We start from the raw sequence: 23,078 nt of genomic DNA, 5'->3' as shown, positions 1-23,078 counted from the left end.
TAGGGTATTGTTCTTTGCTGCTGAGGTATCTCATCTGCACTTGAGTAGTTAGCTGCATAACAAAAATGTTTGTTTACATCTAGAAAGTGACTCATGCCCAGTTAAACTGCAAGTAGCAGTGCCATGAATTCATCACTTCCCTGGCTGTATGAATGGGCATAAAGAGAGTGTACCCTGCCTGTGGGGGGTTGTGTGTGACCTTTCGTCCTCTTTTCAAAATTGTGTTTGTTCTGTTCTGGAAAAATGACAGCAAGAAGCATTAGTCTTCAGGTGGCATAAGATGCCTCAAAGTTAAGTGCTATTGCATCTAACTGCCATCTGAGGGGAAGAGTCTTGGAAAAGGAGGGTTTTGGGGTTGCCTCCTCATGCGGTGCCTGTGTGAAGAGGCCTCCAGCTGAGCGCAGCTATTGTATGTGCATGAAGCAGTAAATGGCATTTCATCTGATTCTTATTATACAATCACATTACCTTCATGTGTGGCCTGGGGAGGGAAGTGGGAAGGGAGGGCAGAATGAACCAACACGCTTACCTCCCTGGTGCTAACCCAGAGCTTTAAATGTGAACTGATTTGGGGTAGGAGAAAACCAGACCAGTGTCTGGCGTTTCTGACTGCAGGCTTTTGCCGTGTTCATATCCTGTATGTATGGAAACTGGGCTTCATCAGCATGGGACAGTTTGGAGTGATTTGTGCTGCCATGCTGAGGGTCGCCTATGTATGGTAGTAGTGAGTGTGTTAAATTTATTTTGTACTGGGTACTAGTTGTCTTTGTAGAGCTAAGTTGCTTCTCCTTGGTTATTTACCATGACAAACTTAGTTTTGCAGTTGAGAAGCTGTCATCATACTTATGCCGAATTCTGCCAAATCATTCTTGTTTAAACGTTTGTATGATTGTACCTAATTTTAGCAAATTCTTAATTTGGCACTTTCATGTGTACATTTACACATGACGTTTTCGTGGCTTGTTAATCTATAGTTGTGTCAAGTTCTTTTTTTTTGGAAATTCAAGTTATCTTTAAAATGGATAAATGATGTATTTATTTTAGTTTGTTGGCCAGAACATCTTAACTGTGGTGGCTAAAAGATGAGACAAGAAAGTTTATCAAAATATGCAGTTATTTAACTGAACTAACAATAGTTAGTTCAAAAGACCCATGGAAATGTGGCTCAGTCGCCCTCCTTTCCATGCCACCCAGGCAGGCTGCTGCTGGTGGAGGGAGAAGCTAGAAATCAGCAGACCCCTAATGTTCCTGTACCCCTTTTCATAGGCACTGGAGATGTCCTGGTCTCCAGTTCCTTATGAGAAGAGCAAATAATAAGTATGGAAGCAACTAGATGATACCTGGAAGCCATGCGATGTTGGCCAAGGAGGAATTTATTGCGGAAGGAGGAAATAGGACTGCAGTGAGTATTTGAGGACAGCGTTGGGAAAAAGATTAAAATTTACCAGGTGGAAGATATTTTTTAAGCTAAGTTAAAAGGAGGCACACTAAGATACGTGGTCTGAACACTAATCTTTGGGTTTTTGTTGTTTTGGTTTTTTATTTTTTTAAGATCTAATCTTGGCAAAATCAATTGTCTTAAGTGCTTTAGACTCCCCTTGCCACTCTGCAGATGTTCTCTGAAAACTTTATGAACACTGAGCAGTCTGTGAACTTAGTCCAGGTCTTGACAACAGTTTTATGGGCTGATTAATGACCTGTGTTACTGTAGGTGCAGGTTTCCTCTTCCACAGATGCGGCTTTTGGGGGGAAAAAAAAAATCAAACAATAAACGACCCACCCCAAACCCCAGGCACACATTCTTTTAAGGCACAGCTTCAGATGAGAAATCAAAATGGAGAACTTCCCCCCCAAAAGATGAAGAAGGAAGAATATGTAATATACTCTGTAGAGTAATGACTTGTGGCTCTGAAGAACTTGAATGCATAAAACAGGGAAAAGCAGAGTAGATGCCACCCATTGAACGAGCAGAGGAAGGAGAGCTGTGCTAGTTATTTTAACTCTTGGTTAGGCAAACAGGATTCACTGTGGTGGATTAAAATGATCAGATCTGAATTTTAACTTTACTATAAGTGAGAGCCCAGACCATATGTCTTTGGGGAACCCCATCTGGTTTCAGGCATTTTTAGTGGGAAAATGAGACAATTATGACACTTTTGTCATCTGTTGTGGGTTCTTTTCAGGCAAGGGGGCAGTTGCCACAGTTTCAATTTGTTCAGTTCATGAAGTTCCTGCTGGATTAATATTCTGTAAGTGAAATGTTTTTGTTTTCCCATTTGTCAGCTTTACACTGTTTTCTAAAGGTACAAAGACAGCTCGAAAACTCAATGCTCTAGCATCATTTCACATAGCCTTCTCTGTCTTCAGAAAAATCTGGCGTGACCGTTTTTTTAGAAGGAATTAGATTTTTTTTCTTTCCCTACTGTTCCCTAATTGACTTACATAAGTCACTTAAACCTTCCATGTGCTCTTGAAATGCAGTTCTCTCAGTTCCCCTGTGTCCCAAGGTCCTTGCAGGTTCAGCCTTCAGCTAATGATACAGAGGAAGACGACAAACAGATGAAACAATAGTAAATAGATAAACTAAACACAGTGAATCAGCCTGTTTGTCCTTTTCTCCGTCATTTCTTTGCTTCAGAATAATCAGATTGATTTCATTAGAGTTATTCCTGATGTAAAGGTGTTGGTCAGGCATTGCTAATAGTGGTCTTTGTCTGTCATGCAAGTGGACATGTAGGTGCCCTTGTAGGTGTTACTAACCGAATTGCTTTAAAATACCAGAAAAGTGTCCTTTTCTATTAATATTTAAAAAAAACCAAACTAATATGCATTTAAAAAGAAATAACTCTTACATATGGCCTCATGGTTTAGAGTTGGCCAAACAATGAATCCATGAGGTTTTGCACTTGGTTTTGCTGAGGAGGGGTTCATCTTTTTGCTGTCTTACCCCCACTTCTGCTATCAACCTGGCGCCTGCAGGGTAAAGTTATTGTTTCATCTGCCACCTCATTTGGATCCTGAACAGCTACATCACCTCATCGTACAAAGTAACAATAGGAAACAGAAAAAATAATAATGAGCAAGACTTGAATTGTAAGGGAAAGTGAAAGGAACTGATGCTTCTAGTCCCCAGGGAGAGAGAGGGAAAAAGCAGTACAATGGCTGAGCAGTGTAAGCCAAGCACAGGAAGAAGGTTGCTGTTTATGGGCTTCCGAAGTGTACCTGCATGAAGCTCAGTGTAGTATGAGGAATGCAATAATACAGAAAGAAACGAGAAATCAATAGTTCTAAATATAAATTTGTGCATAGCAGAGGAACTGAAGAATGCTTTTCTCCAGGGAAATTGTATTTCCTGGTTAGTAAATGGTACTTGGGGTCACCAGAAATTCAGTTTCCCAGATTAACAACACGATATGGTTTTCTTAGTCCATGTTGTACAGTTGCCAGAAATGCCATCCTCTGAGTCTGTACTGTGAACTTAGCTATTTATTTAACCTAGCTTCTTGTCTAGTCTTTTGAAAAGACTACTCTCCCTGCCGAACATACTTGAGACATGCTCGATTATAACTGTTTCTTATTTTCTAAAGCAATAAGAATAAATGGCAGAAGGAATGACTAGATCTGCTGCTTCCACTTTGTTCTTGAACAAAAAGTCATTCAAACATGGAACATCTCTCAAGAACCTTCTGTCTTGTGCATTCATTTGTGCTGTACAAAGCAGGAGAAAAGTGCTACATAGTGTGATGGATCAAATTTGATTCCCAGCCTACACTTGCAGAATAAAAGACAGTCTTCTCTAGAGACTACTTTGAAGGGAACTGGACGTTCTTCAGAGGAGTGAAGTTTGATTTGTAATCCTGTCTTTAAGAAATGCACATGCATCCATTTTGTTTTTTTATTCATAACTTCTCATATTTAAGAGTCAAGGGGAGAAAAACATTTTGCCTGTTATTGCCAAATAATATGCTGCATGTAAATAGAGCAACTGCTTGCTTTCAGCATCTATAATGACCAGGCATCCACTATAGAAACCTGTAGAAAGCAGGCATGAAGAAGGGTACCGAACGTCAGTGAATCAGTGAACCTCATTTACTAGCTTCAATTTGTAATGGTGCTGGGCTTCTCTCCATGCCAAGGCAAGAGGGGCTTTGGCCTTGTGGGAAGCTTGGCAGCACAGCCGTTGGCCAGAAAGCTCTAGTCAGGCTTCTGCCAAGGGGCTGGCCAGCATCTCCATTTTCCCATTAGCCTGTGGCTAGCAAACAGTGATAGGCATTTGGCTTAAGGGCTGCTCACCTCCAGCTGCCAAGAAGTGTGAAGATGAGTTTCTGTTCCTGGTCTTGACTAAACATACCAGAAACTCTAGCAGTTGTAGGTTTGGAGCTTTGACAAATTTCTGGTCTGCTTCCTTCTCTTGCATGTTCTTTTTAGTACTTCTGAATCCTGCCTTTTCTGTAGTAACGGTTTTCTTAAGCAATAGTAGCAAAAAAAAACCCCCAGACACGCAGTTCTTCTGCTGTTCTGTCCCTCAGCTCCAGTGAGGCCAAACCTAGAGTACCAAGCTTTTGGGCTCCCTATTACAAAAGAGAGGTAGACGTACTGGAGAGATCTGATGAAGGGCCACAAGCATGATAAAGGGACTGGAGCACCTCTGCTGTGAAGAGAGGCTGAGAGAGCTGTGACTGTTAAACCTAAAGAAGAGAAGACTCAGGGAATCTTATCAATGTGTATGAATACCTGAAGGGAGGGTGCAAAAAGAATGGCCCTATGCTCTTTTCAGTGGTGCCCAGTGGCTGGACCAGAGGCAATGGACAAAACCTAAAGTACAGGAGGTGCCTGTGAGGCATGGCCCTTGGTTAATTGACCATTCTTGTTTTCTAGTAACGGAATTGCTCATAGTTGAAATAATTTATTTCTGCATACCTTGACAGAGTAAGAAGAAACGAACTCAAAAATGGTAGCAGGCTCTGCAAGGGTCACTGCTGAGTTTTCACTTTGGTTTATGTTGAGGTCTTAACTTGGTTGCTGTAACAGCTGCTAATGAGGTAACTGTAACTAATCTGGTTTATTAAAAGCAACATACTGTTGCCGCACTGTTAGTATAGTTTCACTCAGTTCTTCAGATGCTGGTGGGTCTGAGAGGTGTCCCCTCTAGAGGACTTGCTGCCAGTAAGGGACATTGAGCACTGACAGTTTATCTTAACCTTGTAAATGCAGACCACTGTACTGGAAGTGAGGTGCTCTGCATGTGTTTCTGTCTGTGTGTTCGTTTATCAATTTCATAGTTATGAGACTTAGTAGTTTGTTGGAAAATGGTTAGTCACCAGAGCATGTTCCAGATTTTTACATGGACTTTGTATTTTCCAAACTTTCACATTTCAAGAAAAGTGTTTTACTAAACACGTGATTTTTTTAAAAGTTTCAAGCACCTCTAATTACTAAGGGACGTGATTTGTCCAAATTAAAATATTACACTGGAACCACTTTCAAATGTAAAGCTGAAATGCAAACTAGACTGTGGATTTCATTTATTTCAGACACAGTTAAGTGAAGCTTTTTGATCCAGACATTCCTACTTTCCGAGCATAGTTCAAAATCTAGGTTGAGAAATGAATCTTGCATTGGAAGGTTGACCAATTTATGTATGTCACTGGGGGATATTTAATAAGGTTTGATTGGACCTGGAAGGTAATGACTGCCTAATATTTTTGGTGAATAGACAGGAGTTAAAGATTTCCTGGGGATGGCCCTAAGGTCATCTTGCATTTCACATAAATACAGCCTGCAAGAAGCATCAGCCTGCAATGACAGCATTGATAAACTCAGTATGTAGTGAGTGTGTTGGGTGAGCAGAGTGTTTCTTTTCTGTATTTAGCACAGTTAAACAGGATGGTAGTTTTTATGTGAAGGTAACATTTTCTTGATTTTATTTAATGTTTTAAAAAAATACTATTTCGAATTTGCGGAAAAGTAAAGATGTAATAATCTGAATTTAAGCTGAGACGCGGGATATGTTTTAGTATGTTGGCTCAGTGTACCTTGCCAGCCCATCATAACATCAAGAATATTTTTAAGGGCCATACTGAAATGAAAAACAAATCTGTGTGACTTCATTTCCTGGGTACTTTCACTGGTTTTGCCTTGATCCAAAGTCCCCAGAAGTCAGTGGGAGCCTTTCTATTACCTGTGATTGGCTTGGATTGGGCCCTATCTTAATAATGCTGTTTAGTTCAGCAATAATATTTCAGGAAGCTGAAAGACAGCTTGATAAGGTGGGAGAGAGCAGGCAGGGCTTAGAAATCACTGCTTCAGAGTAGACTGTTCATGCAGGCAGCACTGTTTAGAAAGTGTAGAGCATTTTGGAAAAACAGCTCTGCTTCTGCAAATTGCTTAGGGATACTGAAGTCAAAGAGCATCCAAACATTGCTTTGTGAGTTGCCTTTCCTGCAAATAGAGTTAATGTTTCATTATATATGGAAAAATGCTATATAATTCCCCTCTGGGCCTCATGGAAAAAGTGAACTAACAAGAACGTTAATTGTAACCCCTTTCTCAGATGCCAGGAAGGAGGAAAGAGTCCTTGAGGCTGCCATACCCTAACAAGATATCCTGTTGAGGTCAAGAACACTTTTTTCTTCCCTGATCTGAGCTTTCTACCTCAGGCAAGGAGAAAGGAACTCAAATTAGTTGGGAGAAAATAGGAAACAAAAAATGCTGATGCTTCACATGAAAATGAGATATGTGTGGGGAAAGGCCTCTGTGACTGGGAGATGGATGGAAGCAGGATGACCATGCTTGGACAGACCTGCTCTGGGCGTTGCAGGTGGAGATCAGCTGGGACCAGAGTATGCAGAATTTCACAATGACCCAGACATCATGGGCTTCTGCACATTGGGGTATTAAGGATTACATCGTTAAGTGGCTTATCTTTGAAGGCGGAATGTAACAGTGGACCTTGGAAACCTCTGGTCCCTGATTCCCTTTTGTCCCGGAGCTGAGAATTAAGCCTGGCTCTGCTTCCCTCCACATGGCTCAGACTGGAAGTGGGAAAGGATACCCTGTACACAGCAGGGGGAAGAGGAAATCCCTGGCCGCACAACTTTGTGCAGATGGTCTTAGGCTTCTCGCATAATCCTATGCTTTTGTTTCTTGGGAGGGACCTCACCTCTCCTTTGCCTGAGTGTAAGCATGTGTAGGAGGCTCAGTGCGGGAATCTTACTGATTTAATTATTCCTTGCACGTTGTTTGCCTGTGTATGGGACAATTGAGCCCATAATAATCAATCTTGCATGCTCTCAAAGAGGAAAATGCTATGTATGATCTAAGCTGCATGCTGAAATGTGGTTATTGGAAATGAATTTTATGGCTGAAGAGGCATCATGTTGTCTCTTTGCTTTTTTGGGCTTTTGGTTATTTATTCACAATGTCATGCCGGGAAAATATTTTATGTCTTTCCATTTAGCTCACTGGCTCAGTCTTCTGCTTCTGGAAATGTTTATATGCGGATGACAAAATATAGATTTTTCTGTGTAAACTGGTGGCTTACTTTTTGGTCATGTTAATTGAAAGGCTTATCTCTGTAGTATCTTTTTTAAAGAATGGGAAAGGAATTTCCCGAACTCCTATTATATGCATTAGGGTAAATTATTTTTGCTATTTTTTATCCACATTGTGGTTGCTTAGAAACAGAAGGAATAATATTAGTTTTGATGTCTTCTCCTTCCGTTTGTCCTTCCATCAAACTGTTAATTCCTTTCAGCTGTTGTGTTCCATATAGTAATCTACTAAATATTTACATGTCTTCCCTTATAGCCTTTGAATGCATTTGTAAATCTCTTTCTTCTCACACGTGGTCTGTGTTTCGGTAATAGAGGTCTATTGCAGGCATTTGTAATTACTAACATTCCTTACAAAGTTTACATGAGGAACATTGTTCAGGTGCTACAATTTTGAAGGGGTTTCAGATTTAGAGGTATTTTGCTGCTGTGAAAAAAATAAGATAGTCTCTTGATTGTAAGACTGTTGCGGTTTTTTCCCATGTTCAGAAAGGCTAGGATTACATGGGATAATTACTGCTGCAGAGCATGTTTGATTAGTGTTAAGATAAATGACTGAGAAATAATTCATCATAAGTAAAGGTGCTGTTGTCCTGCTTCCTTACTAGTAGCGTTCCCCTTAATTTCTAGGGATATTAGAAGTGGGAATATCTTTGAATGATCTGGCTCTTCAAGTATGAGTGTCATTTGTCTGTAACCTATCATGCTGCTACATTAGTTTGTTTATACCTGTCATCTATTGTATGGCAGATGAGAAGAAAAATCAGTAGCTATTTTGCCTCATCTTCCCATAACTTCCCATATGTTAAGATGCTTACTGTTGTTCACTTAGTGTTCAGGCTTGAAACAGCATGTTTCAGATTTCTCTTTAATATAATTTACTTGTTTACTTCACTTGGTGGGGGCAGTGCTTATCAGCAGCATATGTCCTCTTTGTTTGAACTGAGTTTTCTTAAAAAATGTTGAGATGATATGCTGTGGTATGTATCCTTGCAGAAACTGGCGCCCTCCGTCTTTTATTATACAGTGGGGATAATAGAAGCCTCTTGCCTGCTTAACTTATGTGATTAAAATGGGACACATTGTGATGTTCTCCTCAATTAGCATGATCGGCTCCCTGGGAGCAAGGCAACTCTGGCTGCGGTGGTTCGCATTTTCCTCTCTAATGAGTAGAAAGAGTCTTTTGAGAATTGCTAAATAATTCAGACCATTAGGAACCTGTCAACTTAAACAATGCCCCCTCTGACCAGAAAAATGGTTGTGAGCAGTTGGACACGCTGGCAGATGTTGAACTTGTTCTCATTGTTTGCTCTGCTTTGGGCAAATAGCTTTGCAGCCACTTACAGGAGTTGTTCATCGCTCTGTTCAGGCAGTGTGTGCGGGTGTAATCAACACATGTTAGCCAGACTTCTTCTAGGTTTTGTACCACAATGCTTCTTTTAGTTAATTTAATGATATTGTAATAAGCTGCTAATATTGCCATATACCACTTTTAGTAGGTTTGCCAGACAGCTATAATGAGAAATCACAATCAAACCTTTAAAAAAAGAAAAGGGAGGGGGGGCAAACAAACACCACCACCCCTCATTTGACTTCTTTAATATTCTTTCTGTTGTGCTAATTCCTTATTTTGCATTTTGAATTGCTTATATGCGAACAAAAGGATTAGAGGTATTGTCAAACAGAATTTGCGGTATGCTTATATAACCCTAGGATCTGAAACTTCAGGGGAAACATTCATGTCTTGAAAATTCCTATAAAATCATATGCATATGCAGGACTACTTTACTTAAAATTCGTTATGCAACAAGATCTATTTATGCCCTTTGGTGCATGCTATTGAAGCAAATCCTGATTTAACACAATTTTCTTAGAAACTTCGCCATAATTATACTTCTGTAACATTTATTTATGTTTGCAGATTTTTTAACTTAATTGATGAACAAGTGATCAGTATTATAATGAAAATTTATGTAATACATTTAGTTAGAAAACAACCTCTTAAAGCTTCCTGCCCCCGGCAACTGTTCGCACTTCTCTCTTGAATGGGTGATAGCAAATAGTCAATCTTGCACAAGCAATTAGCTGGTCTGTTGGATCAGTTAATGGAACAAGCTATGGTAGTAATGCAATGTGAAATAACATCTGTGCTTTATAAATATTTATGTTGTAAGATCTCCTAGTATATTCTTGTGACAAATGACTCCACCTTCAAATATTTTTACATGTTTAATAGACATGGGGGTTTTTTTAATGGCATGTGTGAAGTCTTCAGTTCTCTTTTTCTTTTTTCTTTTTTTTTTTTTTTAACCTAATGCATTCAATAAACCTTCCCACTCCTCTTTTTGTGGCATTCATTCATTAGATTTTTGTTGCTGCAAAGTTAACAGTACTAAGCTGAGAGCATTTATACATCTATCTGCTGTAGTAAAAGAACTTCTGATTATAGCTTGGAAGATACAGTTACCTAGTTAACTAAAATTTGTTTCTGTCCATTAAATATTGAAAAAGTATATCACTGAAATAGGGTGCTTGTCAAAACAGATGCATCAGTTCTGCTCTAGTGATACAGAAAGTAGCAAATACTGCTCAGGAGTTCCCATCTTCGTCTTTTGATTCAGTATTTCTCAGTCACTTTGCTTTTCAGAAATGAAGCTTTTACCCTTAGTTCTGAAGAAAAAAGACTGTTAAAAAGTGTGAGCCTCTGTGGCTGTGCAGGGCAAGCCTCTCTGTAGTGGCAGCTGCCACCACTTGTGAGCTGCCATCTCTTGGTAAGAGATTAACTCTTGTGAGGGCCTCGTTGATCTTGGACATTGCAACAGCAATCCTGGCAAAGCAACCCCTCATTTTTATTGCTGACCATGACATTATACGGTGTGGGATATCCCTTTGGTCCTTTGGGGTCAGCTGTCCTGGCTGTGTTCCCTCCCATCCCCTTGCCCACCCCAGCCTGCTTGGTGGTAGAGCAAAGTGAGAAATGAAGAAAACCTTGATGCTGCGCCAGCACTGTTCAGCAACAGTGAAAACACTGATGGGCTGTCAACACTCTTTTGGTCACAAATCCAGAACACAGCACCATAGGGGCTGCCATGAAGAAAATTAACTCCATCTCAGCCAGACCCAGAGTAAGAGTACTGATTGATCATTGCAGGTCAAGCTTCTCGCTTCCATTGTGCTTAGTCATCTAAATTGAGGAGATAGGTTTGCTGCGTAATTCATCTCTCTCCTAACCAATTTCCTATTTTTCTGTAATGCTTCTGCCACATGCCCTGCCATCACATGATCATGCTTTATTTTTCTTCATTTAATCATACTGAAATTAATAAGACACTAACCAGAAGCACTTTGATTCCCCAACAATTCTCTGTAACTCACTTGAAAATAGATCATAACCACAAATATTAAGCCCACGTCTACAGCAGTGCTAAAGAACCACACAGCACAAAAATAAAGGAAACATTCATCTTGCTTTGAACATCAGGTATGGCATATTGCATACCTTAAATGTTGGTGGGTTCTACCTGTTTCAGACATTGGGAAAGCCCATTTGAGAGGAGCATTGAGGTGCATGTGGAGAGTGCATGGACAGCAGTCCCTCTCCTCTGCTGAGCTGGGCAAGAGCATTCTGGCTCCACAGAGGAGTGAGGATGGGGAGCATCCCTTTGATCTCTTGCATTACAGCATTTCACAGGGGGAAGCGGAGCCCCTGACAGCAAGGTAGTAGCCAGTTAGGGCATTGTAAACCTCTGTGATAGCTGAGGATATAAAATTGTGCTCATCTGCATAATTTTTCATTTGTTAACATGTAACCTACAGCCAGAGCTGTTAGACTTGTGTTGATGCTGTCATTCAGTAAGTGAAATGGCCTACTGGGGTCTGTGAGCTTTGGTGAGAAGGAACATGCTAACATATAAGCTTCTGTTTACTCGTTTCCCAAACTCCTCTTAATCAGAATTAAGTAACTGTCGTAACAGTGCGTGAGCACTGGTTTGCAGAGAGGTGAGAAGTTCTCAGAAATTGAATTGACATCTTCTAGAGGAATTTCATGCAGTGTAAGGTTTCCCTTCACCACTGGCTGAACGAGAGACTGCTGCATTACTTTTTTTTTGCAGATCCCTTATAAGGCTAAAGATACCAAGGATGGACCTTGAGTACAAGTCAGTGAGAATATTTCTTTAGCAGATGTTGCGTTGTTCAGATGTTTTAGTCATGAAATCATCAAGGCTTTGAATCTCATCTCTGGTTATTATCTTGTTGACAATAACATGTAATTATTTTTTAGCAGCTTAGCTACACTTAGCACAGCTTCCCGGCTTTTTGGAGAGTTCCATTAGAGGTTTCTGATTTGAGAAACCCAATTTCCTACTTCAAGCTGCTTTAATTCCTACACATACTCTGTTTTGGAGAACATGAGAACATATTTCGAATTTCATGGGAAGTCTTTGTACACATCTGCCAGTCTGTGGTTAAGCCATGATCGGCAAGATACCAAAATCTCTCCACCCATGCCCATCTAGTGCCCGTCTGTTGAATATTGGTCAAGGGACCTTATGGACCACGGACTTTCACGCAGCTCAGCTGTATCACTGTCAGGTGAGCCAGGCAGGAGAGGGGAAGAGGCAAAGTGATGAACTGGCCTTTCAGAAGCAGTCTGGACTGTGCGTAGGAAAAGATATTTTATAGGGGTGGCATATGTTTATAAAAGTGGGATGACTTTAGGGAAGGAAGTGTGCTGTCTTAGCATGAATGCTGTGGATGTGTGCATTCTCTGAGTTTTCTGTAATGAATTTCCATTGCTTAGAAAACAAAACACTGGTGACAATGGGATGTCTTAGGACTTTCAAAGTAAAATCTAAATGGTTTTGTAGTGTAAAACATAGGTTAAAATAGCTGTCTTTAATTTGGATAATTCATTCATCTCCATCTAGAAAAATAAGTTCTTGGCTTTAAAACATTCTGTAGCACATATGTTTAACATACAACCTTCATAACATCTTTTTAATCTAGAGTGTTTATGTAGCCAACCTGCTATCCAAGGCACAACTTTTAATTCCATTACAGACTTCACTGTGCAAGCTACAGTTTGTTTTTACTGCAAAACAGAGATGTTAAGAGCCATTAAGCTAGCAGAGACATGCATTAACACAAGCTATGGAGCTTCCTGTTTCTGTATTGAAATACCCTTCAATTTCCTGTGTGACCTAGCAGCTTCCTATAAAATGAGGATAATGGCACCCTTCTCTCTCCCTGCCGTGTTGTGATGATACATTTGTGGAAGATTGTGAGGCATGTAAATAGTTCACATAGTAAGAAGAGATTAATGTCTTGTGTTCAGCGTGGAGCTTGCTGACTCCTTGTTGATTTTCATAGGTATTTCGTTATTAGATTGTCCCAAATAGATAATGGCAAAGCAGTGGGTGAGAAAAGGGGTACAAAGTGGATGTGGAGACTTAGTTTTGGTGGCGTAATAAAGAAGGACCCTCCTGCTGCAACCAAGAAGCTAGGCTGTACCAAAGCCCTGTCAGCCTCTCCTGCCTGCTCCCCAAGGAGCTCCTCAGGGATCAAGGCAGGAGGAGGCCCCGTGGTCAGGGAGAGGGCGCTTACAGCAGCCCTGAGTTGGAGGATGTTAAAGCTCCATTAAGTCAAGCCAGAAAAGTATGCCTTCAACATATAATGACAGTGTGCTGAAAGGTAATTAGTTAAGTGTGTTAGAGGTGGAAGCAAAAACAAAAAAAACTGGGGGGTATCAACTGGAGTCTTGAGACCAAACTTAATGAGTGTTGGTTGGCTTGTAGCAAAAAGTGGGAATGGCTGATAAGAAGTGGGAGACGTAGTAAATATACACATAGATTAGAAATAATGTAGTAAATAGCTGAATGACCTCTACGACTAGAATGATAAACTGTAGTGAACTTGAAGATGGAGAAAGTAGAGGGTTGAGTGCTTTGCACTAATAGCAAAAATGCCTGTTGACATTTGGGAGTCACCCTCTGAAAATCAAAGCGGAAGGGAATCGACAGCTTTATTACCTGTTGCTGGAAGATTGTGAGGTACTAATATGATTCAGCTGGGTCCTAGGTTATGCCAGTCCAGGTATTTTTCATTGATTTAGGGAAGAATTACTGTTATTGAACAGAGTGCTGGGGGGGCATCTTTGGGAATAGTATTTATACTTCTGAACGTTCACCTTTAAGAAAGATAAATTCAACAAAATAGTGATGATGAAAGGCTTCTGGGCTGGTTGGAGGCTAATCTTATCTAAGGAGTCATTTGAACATGGTTTGTTCAATCAACTAAGAGGTGAATTCATGGAGGAAATGCAGTAAGTACTCTATGTGAGAAGGGGGATGGGACCAGAGGCCAACTGTTGCTCCTGAGAGAGACCTGGTGGTTTGTCTCGTTAGTTGTCATTGCTTCCACGTTAGTCCCAGGGCTTAGATCTGGCCTGTTAGTGAAATAGTTGGACTACAGCAACGCTAAGTGAAGAGAATACAACTGTACTGGGAACAGGAAAAAGAAAATAGTCTGCTTTTCACAGAGAGCAAAGTTGTTACCAGAACAAGCAGATGTGAAGCCCCCAGGTGGATATGAAGTTGTAGAATTAGGAATATGGGCATAAATCATGTACTGCTTTATTAGGAGATGAAATAGAATTTTATTCAAAATTACTCCAAAGCTGCTGGGTTCTGGAGTTTCCTCTGTAATAAGACACAGTGAAACAGAGGTCCACCTTTAGGTGGCAATTCCTGCGTTGCTATGCAAATTGTTATTTCATTTTTGTGGACATAAATATTGATTTGGGGCTTTTGTGGGTTACTAATGATTTCTGTTATAATGTTCATGTGTTCTTTTTCAATTGAATACGTCATCTGCAGTGTAACTTGGCTGTATTTCCACGCTTGGCACTTGAATGTGACCCTGCGATTTTATTAGAATATTTGAATAAATGCCTTGTTTTTTGGCTGAGCTTGCTCACCAACTGTTGCTGCAATCAATGAAGTGTTGAGCTTTTCTGATAATAAAGCAATTGTTCATGTGCCTAACTACAGATTTAACAGCCGAACTCTGTATATTGAAACTTGGGGATGTCATTTGCATCTAAAGAGACCTGTTTTATCTGAGGTCAGTTGTTAAAAACCAAGTAATGCTCTCCATAGGATAGTATAAAAAGTCTGACGAAAGCAGCAAGGAAGAGAGTGCCTGAGTTTGGGGTTGTATGCGTGATGCTGTTGTGCATTTGTTAGACGCGGCTGAGAGCTGCTCTTAAGAGCTGGTTTTCATGATTACAGCATTCCCGCTGTGGTTTGGCAAGTTGTGTTTTTGCCAGGGCGTCTCATGCGGATGTTAGGAATACCTACTCCCTCCTAGGAAGTTTAAAAAGAAAAAAAAGGTAAAAAGAGAAACCTCAAAAGACCAAAAGAAAAAAAAAAAAGAGGACACCCTGGAGCTATCTTCAGGCAAGCAAACCCCTGTCCATTCAGCAGCCCTCTGAGCAGCTTTCCTGTGGAAGCAGCCTGGAGGCTGAGGAATGCGGGGTCAGACAAGAGCCCAGTCACAGCATATTCCCCGGCGGCTGCCCGGCATCGTGGCAGGCTGGCCCGCATAATCGTTTCAGGCGGCCCGTGGAAAACCACCCTCTGGTTAAGTCTGCATCATGCTGTTCCACCAATGGAAAAAATTGAACGGGAGGGGAGGGTGTGTAGCCTGCAGACAAAAATACATCCAGCCTCGCGCAGGATCTGTTTTTAGTTCCTAACGGCTGAGCATTTTGAAGTGTTAGGCACAGTTTCCTGGCGTGCCCAACGCAGGGAGAGTCCCTGTGCCTGCGTGTCCGTGTCCCCACGGCAGAGCTGGGGCAGCTGCGAGGGTGAAGCCAGTGCCCTGGGGAAGGTAAGTGGGAGCGGGAGGGGTGACTGGAGCTAGGGAGGGAGATGCTGGGGGAGAGCGCTCAGTTGTCTGCTTGCCGGCTGCCGGCCAGACCTGGAAAACTGCAAGAAAAGTAGAGGAAGACTTCGGAAGCCTCTGAAAGCGGAGGGCAGAGCGGGCTGCGGCAGCACCAGGTCTGTGCTGCCCCTGCTATAGCTGGCTGTGCCCGAGATGAATGGTTTTCCTCCAAAAAACAGTTCTTGGTGGTCATCCGTCAAACTCAATTGCCCGAATTGCTAAATAAACTACTACTAGGATCATTTTACAGCTCTGCTGTGACAAGGCTGGATATTTTTTAAGGCAAATTACGAGCAAGTATGTTTGAGAGTGCTACAGTTTCTGCAATGTTAAAGTGACTTTCCTAATAACAGTATGATTAATAATTGCTCTGAATCTTTTTTATTATGCTGTCTGTTCTCATGAATAGTTAAAGTAACCTGCAGTAAATAGGCAGTGTACCTAAGCAAGGGCTATATGTTTGTGAAGTATTAGAGGAAAAAGTTTCAGTCAATGCTACTATTACTACTGAACTGAGATGGTAAGGAAAACTGGAGCTCCTGCATCTGGCAGAGGTAGGTCCTGCACAGGTTTTGATCTTTCTACATAGATTTTTAATATTATGTAGATTTTTAATACACAACTGTACACAAATGGTGAAAATGCAATGTTCCGTGGCACAGGAAAAATAAAAAAGAGGGAAATGCCCAAGAAATTGAGAAGTGCCTTCCACTACCACCTCCCCCCCCTTTTTTTTTTAAGAAGGGGGTGATTACTTGCTTGTGCAATACAACCAAAGTTTGCTACTTTGTTTATGCTTGTTGCTGATGTAGTCACAGAGTTAATTTTGTACACTGGTGACTTCATTCTGGAGATGGTGCATTTCTTTCCCTTTCGGGCAGATGATTTGGTAACACTATACAATGTATGGCAAATTACTAGTTAGAGGCAATGAATGGATTGGTTTTTTTATCTGATCACCTTCAGCAGGAAATGGATAGCCACATAGTATGGAAGAGAGGACTCTGAATAGGACAATCTGTAGCTGTGAAGCTACAGAGCGTTTCAGTGGGGAAACCTAATCTTCAGTGTACTTTTTTATTCTTCTGATGTGTGGGTAACATGCTGGTACTATAAGGGTACAGAAAAGGAAGCCTGGAGCTATGTGACTGCTATAGGCTCTTGGCATGCAAAAATCAAGATCTGCTTTTAATTTTCCAAGGGACTGTGTCTCAAGTTTCCTCCTGGTGTCTAACTCCCAGATCCTCTGTCCTCTTCAGGAAGTCCCAAGGCCAAAGGTGGGAAAGCGTTTACTTTGGAATTGATGCTCTCAGGTGTTTACAAATGTGTAAACTGAGAAGTAGAAAAGACTATGCCAAGTGCAACATGGGTTCCCCTCCCACTTGTGGGGTGGGCTATGTAAGAGGTGGCAGGCAGGGAGTCCCGCAACCATCCCAGGTCCTATCCCACAGCCTGAAGCACACTGTCTTGCAGTTGCTACTGGAAATTTTTCTCTGGTGCCAAGAGTTCAGAGTTGGTCCAATAGACTTGGAAGGGTTTACACCAAAAAGGATGTTTTTGAGAAGAATGGGTTAATGTTCCTGCCTGGAAAATTGCTCTGCTGCCTTCGCTTCTCCTCTGCCTGGGATTGCTTGTCTACAGGGATGTTCAGTCTTGTAAGCTGTGTCCTAGTCCAAAACTAACCTTTCTTTTACCCTGTTCAAAGCTGATGCTTTGTCATTTACAGTTTTGGGTGGATACAAGTCAGAGAATATCCCCATAGCTGCCTGCTGACTATGGTTGTATTTGATAACATGAGCTTATTGATACTGAAACAGACAAGAGAGGAGAAGGGCAGATGTTGCTAGTGGGATTTGGTAATCCCAGTTTGACCAGAAAGCCATAGTCTCACCTCCTGTTGTTACCATGAGTAAGGAGGTCTGAGACAGAGACCTCTTCAGGGCTATGTCTAAGCTCAGGCAGGAAGTCTGCAGATCTGAGCTGGGTCTCTGAAATGTTGTTACTCACTAGCCCAGGGCAGGCAATGAGGATGGAGCCAAAGATCCCTTGCTTGGAGCATCTTGGCTCCTTTCAGGTGCCCCAGGCCTTGAAGTCCTTTGAAAGCACCATGTTAATCTGCATTGGGACCTGCCAGTATGCTTACAACCAGAGTAGGTGGAGAAGAAAAGACCTTTCAAATCACTGGGTTCATTTCCCTTTCAAGGGCAGGAAATAGACCCTTTGGCATATCAACTCTTTAACTACTGCAGCTACTGCATCAAGCCAAGATGTTAGCTGGCATTCCTGGTTGTTGGGGTTTTTTTTTCTTTGGGTTTTTTTTGGTTTTTTGTTTGTTTGTTTTTTGTTTTTTGTTTTTTTTTTCTTTTTTTAAACAAGCTAAATGGCTTTTATTTAAATGGATGTGCACTTTAGCCATTGTGTATAATTTCAGTAACATTTATGAATGATGAAATTTGTTTTTCCTGCCAAAGAAAAATAAGTCCCTAGAGATTTAGATTGTATCAGCACTGGCGTAACATGATAAGGGTCTTTAGGCTTGACTCAGTCTTCCATATTGCCTTAACTTGAAAACTATAAAGCATAATTTAATTAAGCTGCCAATGTCTTGGACCCAGAAGAATAGGCTGAGTAAAAGAAGGAATCATATCCGAGGTAAGGAATGTGTAATTCTGATGAGGTATATATGTGATGCACTGTGGACCTGTTGGGATTAATGTATTTAAAGAAAAGAAATCAGAAAAGGAGAGTGTCCCTTTCTTGCTTAAACTGTGAAATTAGAAGTCTATATGCCATGTAGGTATGATTCACAGCATGAAAGAAGTTTCTGGGGTCATAATGACTACTGATGTTTAATAAGAAAACTATTTGTTTTAATTTGATCTGTGAGCTATCAAACAGTTCCTAATACAGGAGGCTAGAACTCTAAAGAGACTAATGAGTGAGTGAGGAATTCTGGCTTCAAATTGGATTTTTAAGACAAAATAGTCCTATATTTTTTTAAAGAAAGGCATACTTGTGGTGTTTTGGTTATTCATTCTTTGAATACAGTGGTATATAATGCAAAGTATCCTGCCAAGAATACCATGGTATAATTATTATGGTATATTTTTGTAATAGGAATGTGATTGAGATTGCAGGAATAAGAAATCTGCTTCTGATTTGTGGAAGCATGTGACCAAAGTGTGTTGTTCTAAAAAATACAGTAAATTGTTTCCAGTAAGAAATTCTACATTTAATCCAGCTACAATGTTGTGCTAACCTGCCTCCCTCATTAATTTCACATATCCATCTGTACACAGATGTGCAGGAAAGGGAGGACAGGTTCACATTTTAGCATTCTGGATTACTTTTGTATTAAAACCCCAAGTAGATTAAAAGTTAATTAAAACTTCAAACCTGTATCTCTGTATCACTGTAAGAATTCGCAAAGCCCATTGGTTCTTTGCAAAGCTTATGAACATATTAGTATCTGAAAGATAGATATATACAATTTCTAAGACTTTATATAAGCCATTTAAAATGGACAGTGTTTTAACCACTAGGTGAAAGAGAATGTAAAATGAAAGAAAAAAAAAGGAATAGCTTGGTCAATTAAAAAAACCCAAACCAAACCAAAACCAGAAAAGGCTTTTCCTGATGTAAAAAAACAGTAATGTAGTTGCTGTACATGACAGCGTGCAACATTTCTAACTGGATCTGCCATTGAAAGAAAACAAGTTGGTCATTTCATATAAATGAGGGGGCTTTCTGTTTCCTTTTTTATTGCTCTGAAATACTTTCAGATTCTCCATTATCCCAGTCCCACTGATCCTGATGACAGTCTCCTGCTTTGCTCTTACGAACCACATACTCAGAGCAGCTGCCTGTATAAAGACCCTGGTGCCGCCTTTCCTCCATGCTTCCCCTCTCCACTATGCACAGCCTGGAGGTGACCATCACAGTCCCACTCTGCAGTCGGGTGTTCTTACCTGCCCATGTGGAAACAGGATTTTCAAACACAGCAGAAAGCATACATGACTCTCTCCTCTTGCTTCATTATTAGGTGGTGACACATGGTTGCTGCTTAAGCTACAAGTAGGAATAAAATACTTGGTTAGCTTATTTCTTTCTTGAATAATTTCCTCAAGGAAATTCCTTTCCTCAAGGAAAAGCCGCCTTAAAAAGTTTAAACTGTGTCTTGGTGTGTCATTGTAAAGAACTGAAAAGATGTAGGCTTTTACTTTTTAGGGGTGAGACAGCTAGCTCTAGCTCCTACCTATTTTGTAGCTCTTGATCTAGCTCTTCTTTTAAAAGCCTTTTTGTTGTTAAAGACAGGAGGTTTTAAATTTAAGCTCTTCTGCTGTGCATGAAGAGTTACAGTTCCTGGTATTGCTGAAGACTCATGAGTTCCTCCATTTCTTAATGAGTCCTCACTCAGTGGTGCTAATTTTATGGCGTGATGTTATCCTCCTATAGACCTGGTGTTTTTTGGACATTGTTTTCGCCTTTTTTGCACTGATGCCGTGTTTAGTGAAGGAAGAATCAACTTCCCTGTACCTCATCAGTAGATTTTTGGGAAAGCTTCAGCAGGTATTAAATGTTTTGTAGATTGCTTCTTATACAGCTGTGAAGATGCATTGTCACCAGCCATCCAGAAGAATAAAGGCATTGAAATACATCAGAGAGATAGCTTTGGTGCATGTGTTAGTGTGTCTCATGAGGGTAACTTCTTGATCCAGGCTAAAGCCTAACGTTGCTAGGGCTGAAATTAGTTGAGCTCTTACAACATCCTGGGTGGTGAGATTGTCAGTCCTGGTCAGGGAAACCTGCTGAAATTCCCTAGAAAGATGCTACAACAGTCTCTTGCCTTTTTGTAACTGGTATATAGCTACTGGCCAATGCTGACTGTGGCTGTGGAGCATTCAGTCTACTTATGGCTCTGTGCTCGCCCCCCATCAGTCTGGAGCTTGCCATTTTCTGACCTGTAGTTTTAGAAAGTCTCAGCCTGGCTGGTGTGACTGTACAGGAAGCGGATGGCTGGCAGTAGCAAATCGTTTTGGTCCCACTATAGCAGATGAGACCAGCACAGGAGCCTGTCTCCCTTGACTCAGATCTCCCATTAACTCATAATGTAATAATTCCTTGTAGTATCTCATAAGCAAGCCTAGTACTGGGATATTATTGTTATGGTTCAGTTTTGCTTGCAGTACAGTTAGCAAGTCAAGCTTTCTAAACCTTTATTTTGACAGATTAAGACTAAGGGAGGAAAGCACCTGTGCAATTGTAAAGCACTACTTGTACGTGTGCTCACCTTAATCTTAAGAAAGGCATTTTCCCCTCTAGCATTTATAGAGCAGTCTAGCTGCAGTGTTAGTAATCATAGAATAGTTGGGGTTGGGAAGGACCTGAGCAGGCGCTTCTCTGGAACGGCTCCTCAGCTTGTGTGTTTGTATTTTGGAACCCAAAAAGCCTAGGTGAACTTTATGTGGACAAGCCCAAAGGTGGGGAAATGCGTTTTTAGCTCTGGGCTTATGATTTGCGCTAATTATTGGGCGTGATGGGGAAACGTACTAATCACCCTGGATTAGTATGTTTGCATAGCTGGTTTTTTGAATGTGTCAAGGGGAATCAGGGTGAAGATTAAAAACTGCTTTTTTAGGGAATGTGGTATAATTGAAAGCAAATAAGCTCTTAATAGTCATCTTCAGGCACAGTGAGCTGCTTTCTAAATATGCTGATTATAATTGCAGAAAATATTCATAGAAACTGGTTTTACTCACAAGAAGTATTTCATCCCTCTGCATAGGAAGAGAGAAAAACACATTTTCTTCTGTGGTGGTAAATTGCTATGAGAAGTAGAAGGGAGGCTGAACTCTGTCCCCTGCGCTGTAATTTCCAGTGCTTCCACAGTTCAAACAGTGTAAAATGCGTGATTTGAGCAAGCATAGCCAGAGCTTGTCCACGTCTGCCTGCCTGCCCCAGTGTCCCTCTGCCTCTGGGCACCAGCTGATTCACTCTGCTCTCCCCTCCCTGACCCCATTCCTTTTGTAATCACTAGAAAGAAAATCACTCCACATGAGTGTGAGGCAAGAGAGAGTCATCACAGCCGATGGTCTTTGTGCAGCCTCGCAGATGCCCCAATTGGTTGTTGCAGAGTGCACGAATATTTAGCCTACCGTAGCTTTCTGGACAGCCAGAATGCTGAGAAAAATCCCTTGGGGCTATTTCTATGGGATTTATTGACTGTTCTGTTGTACTGCTGCTGATTCCTTCACAGATTGAGATACTGTTTTGTAGACATTGTACCCCGAGATAAATTTATTTGTTCATTCATTATGTGACCTGTGTATTGGATCAGACACGTACAATGGACCCTGGTAGCAGCAGCTCAAGCCTTGACTAATTGAATGTCTTATCTTCTGAGGTTCATGACAGCAGCTTGCTCGCTACCTACTCTGTTAAAAGGATTACCTAACCATTGCACAATCGCTATGGAGACCAGATGGTCTTTTTGCCTGTTTCTTTAGACAAATTGGGTTCAGTGTTCCCGTATGAATAGACATAAACCCTTCAAAGCCCCCTTGTTGAATGTACTTTCTGCTCCCAGATGAAGAATTCTGAATGTAAACTCATTGCTTGTTTGTGGTCTGTGCCTCCTGGATCAAGGAAGGCAGTTTTGCTGGGGGTTCACAATTTGTTTGGCAGCTTGGAGTGTAGGGAGTTTGTGTGTTGTCTTCTGTTTACCTTGAATCTTTTGTTTAATCCATGTTGCATATGACATTTTTAAAACTGTTTACATAAATGGGTGAACTTAACAGCTTAGGCAAATCAAATCTGTGAGGCAAGGGTATCCTAAACAGGAATGTTCCAAATTGTTAGAGAGAATAAGAAAGTTTAAAAGATATTTTATTTATATTTATTTTTTTTTTTTAGTACAAGGTTAAATTTCTGTGGCTTGTCTGTTTTATCAAATATCTTAGTGATTTTGTGATTACAGGTCTGTAGCATCTTCCAAGTCATTTATCTGCTGACCTTTTTCTAGGCTTTTTGAGACTGTTTGTAGTTCTAGTTTGCAACCTTTACCTTTGTTTTTGGTAAGGTTAGCAAAATACCTAGGTTACCAGTGAATTCCTTTAAATATCTTCAAGGTTCTTATACAGTAAATGATCACAAAACAAGTCAAAAAAAGCAAAACTCTACGTGTTCAGATCAAGTAGTTATTCAATTGAAAATTATGAACAGTAGCCACTGAATTTACGCAGAGAAGAATATTTTTTTGAAGTAGTGTATTAAGAATGGTTTTTAGCTAAAATGTGTATTCTGAAACTGAGCCTGAGATCTTGTACATCATCTTTTCTACTGAGTGTTTCAATCACTAAACTGCTGGTGTGTTCTGTAAGATTCACCTTCTTATGTTCAGATGGTCAGGAAGAACTTGGGTCTTGTTACCTTTGTTTGTGTGCAGTTCTCGGTGCTGCCTTTTTCTTGTTTTACTGGCAGATTAACCTAAAAACCAGAACAAACCTGAAGAGGGAGGTTGCTGGGTGGTTGGTGGAGTGAATTGCACGGTGGCCTTTCATGGCAGGGGTCATAGTTTGAATC

At 40.8% G+C, this 23,078-nt stretch overlaps 1 protein-coding gene across 1 annotated transcript in view; it reads left to right on the top strand.

Moving 5' to 3' along the window:
• The window catches only part of SCAF8 (SR-related CTD associated factor 8), a 207,242-nt gene that overhangs the window by 182,848 nt on the left and 1,316 nt on the right, over positions 1-23,078 (top strand). The gene's annotated exons all lie outside the window — the stretch shown is intronic.

This window comes from Strigops habroptila, chromosome 10 (genome assembly GCF_004027225.2).
Source record: "Strigops habroptila isolate Jane chromosome 10, bStrHab1.2.pri, whole genome shotgun sequence".
NCBI lineage: Eukaryota > Metazoa > Chordata > Aves > Psittaciformes > Psittacidae > Strigops > Strigops habroptila.
Note: the sequence above shows the minus strand (reverse complement) of the source record. Positions and strands in the feature narration are given on the sequence as shown.